This window comes from Macaca nemestrina, chromosome 1 (assembly GCF_043159975.1).
Source record: "Macaca nemestrina isolate mMacNem1 chromosome 1, mMacNem.hap1, whole genome shotgun sequence".
Classification (NCBI taxonomy): Eukaryota; Metazoa; Chordata; class Mammalia; order Primates; family Cercopithecidae; genus Macaca; species Macaca nemestrina.
In genome coordinates this window covers 43,440,983-43,457,101 of record NC_092125.1, presented here as the reverse complement: position 1 = coordinate 43,457,101, position 16,119 = coordinate 43,440,983, and the positions used below count along the sequence as shown (strand labels likewise).

The window sequence follows — 16,119 nt, the reverse complement described above, 5'->3', positions numbered from 1 at the left end:
TCCATCAATAGAAAAAGAGGGAATCCTCCCTAACTCATTTTATGAGGCCAGAATCATACTGATACCAAAGCCTGGCAGAGACAAAACAAATAAAGAGAATTTTAGACCAATATCCCTGATGAACATCGATGCAAAAATCCTCAATAAAATACTGGCAAACTAAATCCAGCAGCACATAAAAAGCTTATCCACCATGATCAAGTGAGCTTCATCCCTGGGATGCAAGGCTGGTTCAACATATGCAAATCAATAAATGTAATCCAGCATATAAACAGAACCAAAGAAAAAAACCACATGATTATCTCAATAGATGCAGAAAAGGCCTTTGACAAAATTCAACAGCCCTTCATGCTAAAAACTCTCAATAAATTTGGTATTGATGGAACATATCACAAAATAATAAGAGCTATTTATGACAAACCCACAACTAATATCATACTGAATGGGCAAAAACTGGAATCATTCCCTTTGAAAACTGACGCAAGACAGGGATGCCCTCTCTCACCACTCCTATTCAACATAGTGTTGGAAGTTCTGGCCAGGGCAATTAGGCAGGACAAAGAAATAAAGGGTATTCAATTAGGAAAAGAGGAAGTCAAATTGTTCCTGTTTGCAGATGACATGATTGTATATCTAGAAAACCCCATCATCTCAGCCCAAAATCTCCTTAAGCTGATAAGCAACTTCAATAAAGTCTCAGGATACAAAATCAATGTGCAAAAATCACAGGCATTCTAATACCAATAACAGACAAACAGAGAGCCAAATCATGAATGAACTCCCATTCACAATTGCTTCAAAGAGAATAAAATACCTAGGAATCCAACTTACAAGGGATGTGAAGGACCTCTTCAAGGAGAACTACAAACCACTGCTCACTGAAATAAAAGAAGACACAAACAAATGGAAGAACATTCCATGCTCATGGATAGGAAGAATCAATATCGTGAAAATGGCCATACTGCCCAAGGTAATGGATAGATTCAATGCCATCCCCATTAAGCAACCAATGACTTACTTCACAGAACTGGAAAAAACAACTTTAAAGTTCATATGGAACCAAAAGAGAGCCCGCGTTGCCAAGACAATCTTAAGCCAAAAGAACAAAGCTGGAGGCATCATGCTACCTGACTTCAAACTATACTACAAGGCTGCAGTAACCAAAACAGCATGGTATTGGTACCAAAACAGAGATATAGACCAATGGAACAGAACAGAGACCTCAGAAATAATACCACACATCTACAACTATCTGATCTTTGACAAACCTGACAAAAACAAGAAATGGGGAAAGGATTCCCTATTTAATAAATGGTGCTGGGAAAACTGGCTAGCCATAAGTAGAAAACTGAAACTGGATCCCTTCCTTACACCTTATACAAAAATTAATTCAAGATGGATTAGAGATTCAAATGTTAGACCTAAAACCATAAAAACCTTAGAAGAAACCTAGGCAATACCATTCAGGACATAGGCATGGGCAAGGATTTCATGTCTAAAACACCAAAAGCAATGGCAACAAAAGCCAAAATTGACAAATGGGATCTAATTAAACTAAAGAGCTTCCACGCAGCAAAAGAAACTACCATCAGAGTGAACAGGCAAACTACAGAATGGGAGAAAATTTTTGCAATCTACTCATCTGACAAAGGGCTAATATCCAGAACCTACAAAGAACTCAAACAAATTTACAAGAAAAAAACAAACAACCCCATCAAAAAGTGGGCAAAGGATATGAACAGATATTTCTCAAAAGAAGACACTTATGCAGCCAACAGACACATGAAAAAATGCTCATCATCACTAGCCATCAGAGAAATGCAAATCAAAACCACAATGAGATACCATCTCACACCAGTTAGAATGGTGATCATTAAAAAGTCAGGAAACAACAGGTGCTGGAGAGGATGTGGAGAAGTAGGAACACTTTTACACTGTTGGCAGGACTGTAAACTAGTTTACAATCATTTATTGAGAATAAACTCATTTATTGAGAAAGTTTCAATGTTTTTACATACATGCACAATGCTTATCTGCAAAGTGAACATTATAACACACTTTCATGGAGTCAATTTAACACACTTGTAACACACATTATAACACACTTTCATGGAGTCAATTTTTTAAAAAATGCATGAAATGAATCAGAAGTCTCTAAAAATTCTACACAGTTTATCCCTCCAGTATTCGAAATGATGTGAACATGAAATACATAGCATATAGAATGATAAAAAAAAAAAATTGACAATTTAGTGGAAAAAAACAAAAAAGAAAAAGATTTTTTTTTTTTTTTTTTTTTTTTTTTTTTTTTTTTTGAGACAGAGTCTCACTCTGTCACCCTGGCTGGAGTGCAATGGTGCGATCTTGGCTCACTGCAATCTCCACCTCCTGGGTTCAAGCAATTGTTCTGCATCAGCCTCCTGAGTAGCTGGGATTACAGGTGCCAGCCATCACACCCTGCTAATTTTTGTATTTTTGGTAGAGATGGGGTTTCACCATGTTGGTCAGGCTGCTCTTGAACTCCTGACCTCAAGAAATCCACCTCCCTCAGCCTCCCAAAGTGCTGGGATTACAGGTGTGAGCCACCATGCCCAGCCAAGAAAAAGAAATTAAAAACAGAATTTGACATATGAAAAAGTGAATTACAGGAATAGATTACGGGCAATTGCAGGGAGATAGTCCATAAGAGTTGGCCAACTTTCATGATTATTAACTATATTTTGAAGTCTGGCATCACAATAAATACCTGCTTTTTTCTTTTAAGAGAAGACTCTCCTTGGAGAATACATTTACATTCATTTTCTATATGGTGCTGCTCCTTGGGAAATTCTTCTGTGATTCTATATATACATTGACATGAACATTCCCTATTAAAATTTTACCATCTTCTGCTTAGGGATTTTGAACTTTTGGGATTTCAACATTCAGAATTATGCTGTTTGGAATTGTGTCTTTTGGGATTATGATCGAAACCCTTCCTTAGTAGGCCTATGTGGCAGAAGAGGGAGGGGTGCAAAACAGAGTAGGTAAAGAGGGAATGAGACACTAAAGACAAACTTCACCTCTTTCCTCAAGTTTGCCATCCCTGCGAATGAGGAGTTATGGGAGGTTGTTACAGGAAGTATGCTGTCATTTTTAATTGGTTTTATACAACGCCTTCCCTCTATAGAAGATCAGCCAAGAATGACAATAAATCCTAGCCATATATATTCTAATTAGACTCTTCATTATTGAAAGCAATCTCAGTAAAAACAGAAGCTAGGCATAGTGGCATACACCTGTAGTCCCACCTACTCAGGAGACTGAGGCAGGAGGATCGATTGAGCCCAGGAGACAGAGGGAAAGATGTGTTCACGAACATGGACTTCCTCTCCACGACAGTTCAGAAGGCCACTTCTCCTCCTCTCCCTTTCAATTTATTCCTGTGGTGAGAGGATTCCCATGGTTCCTATCTTTTGAAGGTGATACACAAGTCCCCAAAACTGTGGCACTCCCAAGGGATCAGGCTGTTTATTTTCTCTCCCTTAAGGTACAGCTGAGCCCTGAGCCACTGCCAAGATACTCTAGGTTGAGAATTAAATTCCTCTGTTTTAAAGCCTCTATCATGAATTTGGATGAAGATATTTGATAGCTGGCACAGAATCCTCTCTTTTTCTTATACACTGAATTTAATATGTATAGTTCTATGTTGTTGAAGATAATGTACATAAAGTTCATAGCATAGTGCTTGTTTTATTCAAAAGACTTATACCTAACATAAAACCACTGCTTTACTTCCTCTAATATTGCTCTCAACTTCTACGAGAACCTTTCTTGTATTCTGCATGCTGTTATTATAGGGAATTTTATTGCCAGTGGGTCTATAAGAGTTTTCCTGGAGTTAAAATCTTCTAAGGCAGTGAACAGGTGACAACTTGAATCACATTTATCTGGAGTGATTTTACAGGATCACTCCAGATAAATGTGATTCAAGTTGTCACCTGTTCACTGGCAAGTAAAAATGCAGGTACTGGCCCTGGTCCAAACCTACTGGATTAAAATCTCTATTCTGATAAAAACTCCAAGCAATTCCTGCTGTATTGTAGCTATGTTACAGCACTATACGGATGCACTGCTCTATTTCATGTTAGTGGCAGGGAAGGGAGTGGGGTGTGTATCACTGTCAGCCGCCTTCATTCATGAGGCAGCCTAAAGTGTTCCATTCATTTGGTTAGTCAAGTAGGTTGGTCCAAAATTTTGTCTTGGTCAAAAAGGTTAAAATAATTTCTCTTATTTTAGGAGTGAAATTTGAGTAAAGGGAGGATGATTATCATCTAGTCTCCACATAGATGGAGCTACCGCTCTGGTGGGCATTTGGAAATGTCAGAGGTGAGGGAGGGAGTCACATTGCTGACTGATGGGTACTGTGGGCACCTGGTGGTCAGGGGTCTAAGATGCTAAACTTCCTGCCTTTGGGTGACCTCTCACATAAAAAAGAATTGTGCTGCCCAAATGTCAATAATACCCTAGGTTGAGAATTAAATTCCTCTGTTTTAAAGACTCTATCATGAATTTGGATGCAGATATTTGATATCTGGCACGGAATCCCCTCTTTTTCTTTTACACTGAGTTTAGTATGTGTATTTCTATGTTGTTGAAGAGAATGTACATAAAGTTCATAGTATAGTGTTTGTTTTACTTTAGATAGCTCTTTTCAGATTTACATTGATTTGATCAATGAAAATAAATGGTAGAGGAGGATTAATTATAATGATTATATTTTTCCTGGGGCTTGCCAATTTGAATACAATCTAGAGTGAAAAAAACAACGGAAGAAGGGTGATATCACCTGTCTTAACTTAGAAAGTTGGCATGAAACCTCTTGACTTCAGGAAAGTCCAGCATCTGTTAGACCAGAATTCCTCATCAACTTTCCATTATTATCACTAACAACATTAAACTTTTGAAAGAAAGAAAGAAAAAGAATAGAGAGAGATAAAAGAAAAAAGAGAAAGAAAGAAAGAAAGAAAGAAAGAAAGAAAGAAAGAAAGAAAGAAAGAAAGAGAAAGAAAGAGAAAGAAAGAGAAAGGAAGGAAGGAAGGAAGGAAGGAAGGAAGGAAGGAAGGAAGGAAGGAAGGAAGGAAGGAAGGAAGGAAGGAAGGAAGGAAAAGAAGGAAGGAAGGAAGGAAAAGAAAAGAAGGAAGGAAGGGAAGGAAGGAAAGAAAAAGAAAGAAAGAAAGAAAGAAAGAAAGAAAGAAAGAAAGAAAAGAAAAGAAAAGAAAAGAAAAGAAAAGAAAAAAGAAAAGAAAAGAAAAGAAAAGAAAAGAAGGAAGGAAGGAAGGAAGGAAGGAAGGAAGGAAGGAAGGAAGGAAGGAAGGGAAAAGAAAGAAAGGAGAAGAGAAAAGAAAAGAGAGGAAGGAAGGGAGGGAGGGAAGGAGGGAGAGAGGGAAGGAAGGAAGGAAGGAAGGAAGGAAGGAAGGAAGGAAGGAAGGAAGGAAGGAAGGGAGGAAGGGAGGAAGGAAGGAAGGAAATAGTAACTACGTGAAGTGATCGGTATGTTAATTAGCTTTATTTTCACGATGTAGATATATATAGAAACATCAAGGTGTACATCTTAAATATACACAATTTATTATTTGTTAATTCAGTAAAGCTGAGAAAAAAACTATTCAATGGATTACACAAAATTTTGCTGAAAGTTGGGAAGATAGAGTGCTTTTCATTGAAACACTGTGCATTAATATTTGGCCTTAGCTTTCACGGCTGTTAACAGTAGTTTTTAAGATAAATTGTGTTTTCTATAAAAATAAATCCAGTGTTAGGATTCATAATTTGCACCAGACTCAGGGAAAAAAAATCCTTGCTCCAAAAATGCAGTTGAAATGGTATTCTTGCCAGAAGCTATATGCCATTCTGCAATTTATTTCCTCCTCAATAGAAGAAAGAACTTCAAAGCTATAAGTATACACATATGCTACAAGCATGTCTAAAATCTAAATGTAGGAAGTCTGAACCCACACTTCCACATGATACAATTGGCAATTCTATAATTTATCCTGCAAGATAATATAAAAGTAACAAGAATTAGAGATTGAGAGAAGACATAAATTACACAAGCAAAGAATAGTGAGGTGTAGAAAATAAACTTTCTAAAATACAAATGTGATCAGCAACTCCTATCATCTTTAGGATAAAATTCAAGTTCCTTGAGATGTCCTGCAACTCCTTTCACATTCTGACCTTTTGAAAACTGACAAATCTTAATGTATTTTGAACACTTACTTGAAAAGCAAAGCAAAGCATGTGGGAGCCTAATATCACAAAAAAGGAAAAGAAAGCACTGCTCTGAGGGATGGAAGGAATGAAGTTCTAGTGTCCACTTTGCCACTGACTTTGTACAAGTTACTTTGGTCATCTATGAAATTGTGAGAGAAAATAGATGGTAGCTGGTGCTAACAATTCATTAATCTGCTAGAATTTTTGCTTCATTGATGGAATTGCTCAGTATGTCAACAAGGCTTATCACTGGTCTGTTTCACATCATTTTTTAATGAACTGTGCCCTGGATTAATATAAATTTAAGAAGTAACTGCTAGTAGTTTGAATATTGATACCTTTTTAGAATGGAAAAGGGAATTTTTGGCAGCAGAAAGCAAGCAGTGAAACTCATGCTCTCTTTTATTTTATGGGAACATAAGTTTTTAAAACTCCTAGCACTTTACCCATCTGTTTCCTTAAACATTCATTTGAGAAAAGTCTTTTAAATTTCAACTGAACTACAAAAAGTTCATTTTAACAATTTACCACATTGAAGCAATTCAAGTTTGTCCTAATTCTACATATAAAGAAACCTTCCTTGTAGCAATTTATTAGAGGACATTTTTGGTGTCTTTCACAGTGATACTCAGAATATTTTTAGTACATGAGTTCTCCCCAAGGCTTTTTCAAAAGAAGTGTGTTTCTAAATAAACTTTCAAAAGAAATCCAATAAAAGCAAAGATAGTATGACAGCAGCTACTTGGGAGAAAAAAAGCCATCATAATTGGTCTATAATGGTTTCTTCTGGGAAGCTCATGCTGCTTAAATGAAATTCTAAAAGTATCAAGATTTCAATACTTCTATGCAAATTAGTAGACTCTAAAATATGTACACAAATCTAAAATGACTGGCTTAGAATGTATAATCACTATACTGCCACCAGCTACTCTAAATTTCACCCAAAGCAATCCAGTCTTCAATTTAATCCCAAGAGGATATACTTTTATGCATTTCTAAAATCTGAATTCTACAAGAAATCAGCTTTCTGCAGTCCCCTGGTGGCTTCCAGCCCCACATCTTTTCACATTGTCTCCCCTCCCGCCCAGCAGTTTTTCACTGAGGACCTGCATTCAACAAAAAGCCCCAGAATGCTGCCTACTGTATATGAAGCACCCAGGCAAAATTTGGAGTCTTAAACAGTGGCATTGGCATTCCAATTAACTGTACACATTGTCAAGGCACTGATGATGGAATTTTGAAGTATGTGGCAGAACTGTGTTCCAGCAGAAAAAGGAGAAAAACCAATTTCAACTGTAATAATTAGGATTTGCACTCTTGGAAACAGCACTGGGCAGAATCTCACCATCATCCAAATAGATGCTGTAGGATCTATGGAAGTTTGCATCATGTAAGAGTGACAAAGAATGGACATTACTATATAACTTTCATCCTGCCCCCATTCAGTTGACAATACTTCCATCTGGCCTGATGGGCCAAGAGGAAATGGGAAAAGCCTGAAGTTTATCTGGATTTCTATTAGAGAACTACTGGCCAGAAGCAGGAATACAAAATAGATGAGCAAAGGATAAAAGGTGAAGAATTCAAGACAGCACATATGAATGAAGTTCACAGGACAGATTTCGGCAGGAGAGAGATGTGGGAGAGAAAATTTCAAGAGGTTTACTATGATAAGAAAGGTGGCTCACCCATGTAATCCCATTAGTCTGGGAGGCCGAGGCAGGCAGATCACCTGATATCAGGAGTTTGAGACTAGCCTGACCAACATGGCGAAACCCTGTCTCTACCAAAAACACAAAAATTATCTGGGCATGGTGGTGTGTGCCTGCAGTCCCAGCTACTCAGGAGGCTGAGGTTTGAGAATCACTTGAACCTGGGAGTTGTAGGTTGCAGTGAGCCAAGATCGCACCACAGCACTCCAGCATGGGCGACATAGCAAGAAATTTACTTGGGACATTGCGATAAACATTTAAATTCCCTTGAATTAATTTTCATTGCCTGATTGGTGTTGTTTTGAATGTGACACCATCTACAAGGGATCTCTCGGTCTCTCAGGCACAACTTGAAACCACAATCTTTCCAAAATGCAAATCTGATCATGTCACTCCTCTCCTGAAAATTCTTCAGAAGTTCCAAATCAGTCTGCTTAGCACTGGATGAGCTGGTCTCGAATTAGGTTCAGTCACATGTCCTAAGCTATCACCTAAATTCTATGCTCCAGCCATACACGTAATGGATTGTTCTGCAGATGCATTGTGATCTCACAGGCCTTCAGACCTTCACACTCACACTGCTCCCTCAGCTTGAAATGCCTCCCTACCTCATTCTTTTATTCATCCTTTCATACAACAAACATTTATTGAGCACCTATTATGTGGTAAGCACTGTTCTAGGTTATGAGTAACCAAAACAGTAAACAATGATGACAACAACAATAACGAAACAGTGAACAAAACACAAAATAAGCACCTGCCTACATAGGGCATACATTCCTTGGATAGTTCTTCATGCTATTCAAAACACACTCTGATATCATAGTAACAAACAGTAGGGTGTGGACCTTGTTTAAATCTTGTTTCAAGCACACTACCTTTTAAAAAATCATGAAACAACAGAAGAAACTTGAATCTTACTGGATATTTGAAAATATTAAGAAATTGTTATTTCTAGGTGAGATAACAGTATTGTAATTATGTTTTTTAGTAAAAATGAGAGTCTTGATCTTTTATGGATACACACTAAAATACTTATGGATGAAATAATATGCAGTCTGAAATTGGATTTAAAATATTCTGTTTAGCTGGGCTCTATGGCATGCACCTGTGGTCTCAGCTACTCAGGAGGCTGAGGCAGGAGGATCATTTGAGTCCAGGAGTTCAAGTCCAGGCTGGGCAATGTAGCAAGACTCTGTTTCATGTCATCAAAGAAAAGAGAGAAGAGAGACCTGAGCTAACACAGCAGCATGCTCAGCCGCCTTACCATATGATACTCCCTTGGACCAACTCAGGACTCTGCAGCGTCCCCACCAGCAAGAAGGCTTTCATTAGATGTGACCCTTTGACCTTGGATTTCTCAGGCTCTAGAACTGTAAGAAATAAATTCCTTTAAATTAATTAAAATAAAATAGCCTATTGGGGGTTGTAGGGAGTGAGGAAGTATAGATAAAACAAGATTGGTTATGTGTGGATAGCTGTTAAATTATCTCTCTACTTCGTATACGTTTGAAAATTTCCATTACAAAAGATTTTTAAAAAGGAACAAAAGAAAAACGTCAAGATGCATTTGGACTCCTGCCCTCCATCAAGTCTTTTCTGGGCTCCATACTCCCAGGCCCATTCTCTGGAACTCAAGGGGCCTGCTTGCTTTCCTAGTCATTTGACTCATTCCATCATTACATCATTTTTCCCCTGTTGGTCTATATCACCCCAATGAGACAGCCATTTAAGGGCAAGGACTGTGTGTGTCTGTCTAATCATTCTTTTCATCAGCTACAATTACAATGCCTGGTGAAAAAATAGACACTGGACATCATCTCTGCAAATGAAAAACCAAAGGCTATGAAAATCAGATTTCAATGAAAGCAACATTAATTTCAGCAGAAGGGAAGCTTGGTAGCTGCCTTCTCTACTAACCAAAATGATCTGACAGATGCAATTCCACTGGCTCAGCATACATTTACTGAGTCCCCCACTGTGTGAGAGACACTGTGCTGGGTACCATATGCTCCCTATTAACAACTGTCTTCTTTCTTTGGGGTCTCCATAAAAGCCCAGGAAAAAATGGCTATGCACATGTGCACACACACATAAAATTATTTTCTTGTTATTATTCCCTTTAGGATCCAGTTGAAATAAACAACAAAGTTAGTATCCTTGTAGTAATCTAGCATTTGTTTGTTCGTTTTACATACTGTATTCATAAATGAAATTAAATGCATTGATATTTTAAATGGTTGTGAGGCCAATATAAGTCAAATATTAAGTTAGCTGAGGATAAAACAACTTTTGTTTCTTCCCTGAGGCTTATTTCCATTTTAAAAAAGTTAAAAGCAAAATATATATGCATACTATTTGTTCTACTAATGATATGAAAGTTGTAAATTCTGACAAGTTTAAGTAAGTAAGTGGGTGACATGGGTCCCTACTCACCCTCTCCCAATCCCAAATTAAGTACAGATAAACAAATCAACCTCATGATAAGGTAAGATGAATAATATGCTCTAGTTTTGTGGCATTGTTTTCTTCAAGGTAGATTACCTACCTCAATTTTGAGTAAAATTACATTGTCTGTCAAGAAGAGTTCACATCAAATAAAGAGTATTTTCAAAGAATACACACTTAACTCACTTTGCTCACTTACCACAACTTTGAACTTAATTTTATTGGTGCCGCTGCAATGACAATATTTCAGAACCTATGAAAATCTTGCTCAGTGATGGCACAGCCCAATAGCTAGAGCTATCCTTCAACACATTTAATTCCATAAATGTTAAGGTAAACTATGCTTTGCAAAAGTTATTAACCATTCATAAAGCATAACAAAGCAGAAGGCAGGATCACTATTGCACATTTTCCAGTACAGCTGCACTCGATAAGCCCAGTTTTACATGCTCGTCACCATCATGTATTACACAGGGCATGCACCTCGAAGAAGCCGAACACATTCTTACGAAATGAACAAGTGAATGAATCTCATAAGTTTGGACTAATGAAGCAGGGTCAAATACTAAAAGCCTATATTGTACAAGAGCATCCATATATAGTTTCACTATTCTAAGAGTACATTAAAGCCAAAATATGTATCTTGATCAATGTTTTTGGATGACCACAGAGGAGGTCTACAGAACAAAAAAAAAAAAAAAAAAAAAAAGATTGGAAAAACTCTTTTAGTGGTGGCCAAAATAATATTTTTATCAACTACCTGAATGTAAATGATATTTATAAATATTCAACTATGTGTTCAAAATATTTAAGGCTAGTAATTTATAGTATTAGTAGTAATTTCCATTATCTATGAAGTATCGTATTAAACCAAGATAAGTGCCTATCAACTCCTAACTTGCAGCCTTCTCTAACATGGGGCTAGCACCTAGTTGCTGAAGTCAGAAACCTGGCTTGAACTCTGTCTTGGACTCCCCTTTTGCCTGGCCCCATTACCCTAATTACCAAAGAGTATTGTGCCTATGACCCAACAATCTTTTCCTTTTGTCTGCCTGGAAACCTCCCACTTTTCCTTCCAATTCACAATTCTGTATAGCTAACCTGACTCTCCCAGACAGACTTAGGCCTTCCTTATGTGTAATATACCTTAGCCATATTTCTGTTGTATCATAATTACTATACCATTATATTATAATTATTCAAACCTCTCCTTTCTTGGGAAGCGGCTGTTCAGATGAATTCAACTGAATACATTGGTGGAGCAAACCCAAGCCAATATCCACAAGAGGGAGCCATAAATCAGGAATCAGAGGTAAGAAACACTAGCTCCAAGGGATCAGATTAAAAGGGTACCTGGAATGCTGAGCAAGTAAGATCTGGGAAGTGAGGGGAAGGATGGAAATGAGAGCAGGTTAACTAAAGGAAAACAGTTCAGAATAATTGCCACAAACACTGGTGGGTCTGAACCTCACATTTACTCAAGAGAGTTCTGTTGCACAGAAATTTTTAAGCTATTTTAACACAGCCAACTCAAGGAAATCAGTCAGGGTGTTCCATTATCTGCCAGATGAATGGTCAGATATTTGGAAGGGTAGAGGTCTGATCTCTTCTCCCAGGGAAGGTAAAGCCCGGGCCTTGGCTCAGCTGGGATTCGGGAGCTGAAAGTATAAAGGAAGTGAGTCTGTGGGGGAGACTGGTTGCTATAGGTGACAGCAGAGGGGAAGTGACATCTATGGCTCAGGGAAAGGGTAGAAGGAGCCAAAGAGACTCTAAAGCTCTCATTCATTTATTCAATAAACATACAGTAGGTGCTTAATGTGTACTAAGCACTGTGCCAGGGCCCTGTGACCTCATGGTGAAAGAGAGCCTTCATAAGCACGAGAGTGTTAGAGAAGGAAAGAACAGAATTTTGAAGATTATGTTTGCCAGGGGTTGCTCAGCTAGTTGTTAAGCTACAGGAAATAATGAAGACAAGAAAGGGACCCAAACCAAGGGTAGGAGCAAAGATTCAGTGAACGGATAAGAAGAGCCAGTGGCATTCAGGAAGCCAGCCTGGGAAGATGGGCAGAGGTAGCAGTGCCTGCAGGGAAGTGTGTCCTTCAGGTGTCTGAGCCCAAGGGGGAGGGCAGGCGAGGAGCTGAACCTGTTCATAGAGGAAGGAAAGATTCTTGGACACAAGTTCACCTCTAGGCTGTAGCAAGAACAGAGTGGGCAATAAAACATTCATTTGTTGACTAACTTAACAAATGATGAATGAATGAATATGACTGTCCTCCCTTTTACATTGTTTGATTTAATTAGTTTGATCCTTGAGGAGTATTTGAAGCAGTAAGCCTTAGAAACTTCTGTCCTGATTGCCCAGGTTGTATAAAATCTAGCACCTTTTCTTCTTTTTACTGCTCTATTTCCTCTCCTGTTCCTTCTGACTCTCCTTAACATTCTAGAGCTCTTTGAATCTCATGAGCCAAAGAAGGGAAAGGGAGTGAAGCTGAGCCATCAAGTTGCGTATTTGGGGCAAATCATAGCAAAAGACTTCCTGCAGAAACAATCAATTGTTTTAGATTTTCATTTGGCTACATTATCCTTCCATCTATACCACAGGTGTAATAAAAACTGTTATTTTACTTTGCCAGTGGAGAGTGTATCCAAGTCGTTTACAGTTCACAGCTAAATAAAATGCTATTTGGGTTCTCATTAAAGCCTTGTTAGGATGTTATATAATAGAGGAAGAAGCTTAGAGGGACAGCAAGGCCACTTGATGCTTTGGAGCACGTATTGTCTTCCCACTCATTACCTTGCCAACGTGAGTGTGCACAGTTGGTCCTTCCAGCGAGCTCTGGACCTGCCTCTTCACATCCTTGGCTGCGTTACTGAGAATCTGTCAGCTCATTCTCCTCACCCCTGGAGGGAATCACATAAGGAAGTTCAGTCAGGGTCAAGGTGGCTTGTTTCTCTTCCTCTTCAATGGATTTACTCTATAATCCTATTTGTCCTGCCAAATGAAAGGAAATCCTCATTGTCTTTTCACACTTGAGCTTCCCTAACGCAAGAGCTATCTTAAGAGTTATGACTAAGTTACCAAGTTGCTTCACGTAGGTATTTGTTTTTTCCTGGAATGGTGATGGGATCAAGGCCCAAATCTATGAAACGGTTTGTGAGAATTTTTGGAACTATAAGGTATTTATCAGGATGAATAGTGGTGGTTTGATGTTGATCTTACTCATTTTCATTTCTGTTTTTCTCTGAGAATTTTAACCATGTTACTTGAAATTTCCTCAAAAAATGATTTAATGATAAAACTTTCAGAAGAGCAAAATGTTAATAAGCCCCAGTTCCTAATCTGGCCTGTGTCTAGTAATAGTCAATGTCTCAAAATTTCAGGATAATTAAAAATAAGGCTTCCTAAAGTTGCAATAAACCTTTTTCTGTCTCTTCAGGTAATTGAAACGATGCCATATGCTATTTTAAGTGCAAAAATATTTTACCTCAAAGGATCCAATTGGATCTCAGAAAAATGCTATCTAGAGAAAAACTACCCATAAAAATCATGGAATTATAAAATAATAAGGTGAAAATAGTCTTAGAGGTCAGTGCAATAATTGATAGTCCTGTCCCTTTGCAGATGAGGAAGCTAAGGCTGCTCAGATGACATGATTTGTACATGGTGACAAAACTCATGAATGGAGAACCAGGACACAAACATGAATCTTCTATTCCCCAAAGTCCAAGGCTATGTACAGAAAATTGTAGGCCACTGCACATCCTCCCTTTTATAATTGTACATTTAGTAATACAAACTTCATATTAAATTTCCAAGTTCATATCCGGATTGAAGGATATGTCTCCATGTATTTCCTTAAACATTTCCAACTGTTTTTTTGTTTTTTGTTTTTTGTTTTTTAACTTATTGCATTTGGCCTTTATTCTCAACTCAAAAGCTTGGTATAAGTGCAAGCCTCTTGGAATTTTTTAAAAGATAGAGATTTCCTTTGTGTCTGAGATCTAGATTTTCCTTAGATCTTATTTCCTCTTGGTTAGTTCAATTTTCCTCTTTAAAACTCCTTTATTTTCATTTAACTAAGGAAGTGTGTTCATCATGTACCTTCTTACCTCTTGAAATATTTGTTTTGTTTAGCCATGAAAGTCCAAATGCAATTTAACACCTAAAAAGAGAAGAGGTAAAATTGTAAAACTGTAACAATTTTGCTAAATTGAGCAGTACTTCTTTAAAAATCTTAGGAAATATGAATTCTTCTATTGTGAGCTATACACTTGTTGTCACTTAAAGATAACTATCACTTCTCTAAACTCAGCCAGTGAGGTATCTAATCCTAATGTCCTTTCACCGAGGTAAGAAATGGTTATCTTTCTGGATATTAAAAGACAATAAACATATCAATTAAATTAAAAGATGAAGATTAATAAAGTGATTTAACAGATTTAAAGATTATTAGAGTTCATTTCTCCAGTCTGACTACAGCTCCAAAGGATGAGTATTAAATGAAACATATTTAATAATTTTTAATTCAAATCAATTTCATATTCTTGAGATGTTCATCAAAAATAAATGCTGACATGTTATCATACAAGTTCAAAGCACTTCCTGTTTGGTAAAAACGAAGACCTAATGTTCTGTATAATCATGTTGTCTTGAGAAAAGACTTCAGTTTTATAGAAAGTATTCTCTCCCCCATGCCAGGAATTGAAAGGAGGGAAAAGAGACAAAAAAACAAAAACATAAAAAAACAAAAAACAGTTGTTGGGTAGAAAAAATAATTCTTGTAGTATCATTATTAAATTTGGCTACAAACAGTATTGGTATGCTTTATGTCCAAAATGGTATCATTGGAATTGCTTTAATGGATGAATAATTATTTTACCATGTAACCATGGATTTTACCAGAATACCTCCCCTATGTAAGGCAAAAGTGAGCAAGTTTAAAAACAGTAACTCATGATCACCTGCTACTTTAAAAATCCAGTGATATGCATACCTTTTATTCAGAAGTTAGTAATGCCCTCTAGATCTCTCTTTTTATTCTGCACCTTTGTCAGCCAACCCACTTTATGGCTATTAAGTCCATAAAGCTTCTGAATCCTCTACAGCTCATCTCAAAACAAAAGCTAACCACCTGACATGCAGGGCTGGTTGTGTGAAAATACAACAATCCCTCTCCAAGACCGTGATAACCTGAGTCAACAGTGAACACATTAGTGAAATACAATTGTTGGTTTATGGAGTAATTCCAGTTAGCCACTGAACATGAGGTATCTTCTAATTCTTCCATTGTTTAAAGATTCATTCTGTTTGTTTGCCCGTAAGCCAAGTGGACACAAAAGAAGAAACAATGAAATCATGAGTTGATCTGGTCCACCTAAAATAACTCCCATTACTTAAAAAAAAACCTAAATTAATTCAGTCTTTGCTTTAATAAAACATATTTGAATGGAAACTTTGAGTTATAATAAAGAGTATTCTTCAAACTATACAAAAAGACTAAAATTCTTTATATCAAAATTTTTCACTGATGTATAAGACAATCTAGGTTTCCTGAAAGAAAACAAATAGACCTCTATAAAGATAACATAAATGTACACCTCCACTACTTCCACCAAAGTAAAAATACCATACTCTTTTTCAAAACAAATAGTTAAAGACTAGGATAGCTGATCTAGATGGGACCCTAGAAGGTATCTCACCTTG

At 37.3% G+C, this 16,119-nt stretch overlaps 1 protein-coding gene across 5 annotated transcripts in view; it reads right to left on the bottom strand.

Moving 5' to 3' along the window:
* Positions 1-15,890, bottom strand: part of LOC105484596 (hemicentin 1) — a 514,524-nt gene extending 498,634 nt beyond the window's left edge. For 2 of the 5 annotated variants that reach the window (XM_024793708.2, XM_024793713.2), the window contains exons 1-3: positions 14,526-15,890; positions 13,210-13,316; positions 9,235-9,340 (exon numbers count right to left, since the gene is read on the bottom strand). The gene's annotated coding sequence lies outside the window, so the exon portion shown is untranslated. The remainder of the gene's footprint in view (positions 1-9,234; positions 9,341-13,209; positions 13,317-14,525) is intronic. The other 3 variants (XM_024793709.2, XM_024793714.2, XM_024793711.2) reach the window with 2 other exon arrangements.
* Between the last annotated feature and the right edge of the window lie 229 nt (positions 15,891-16,119).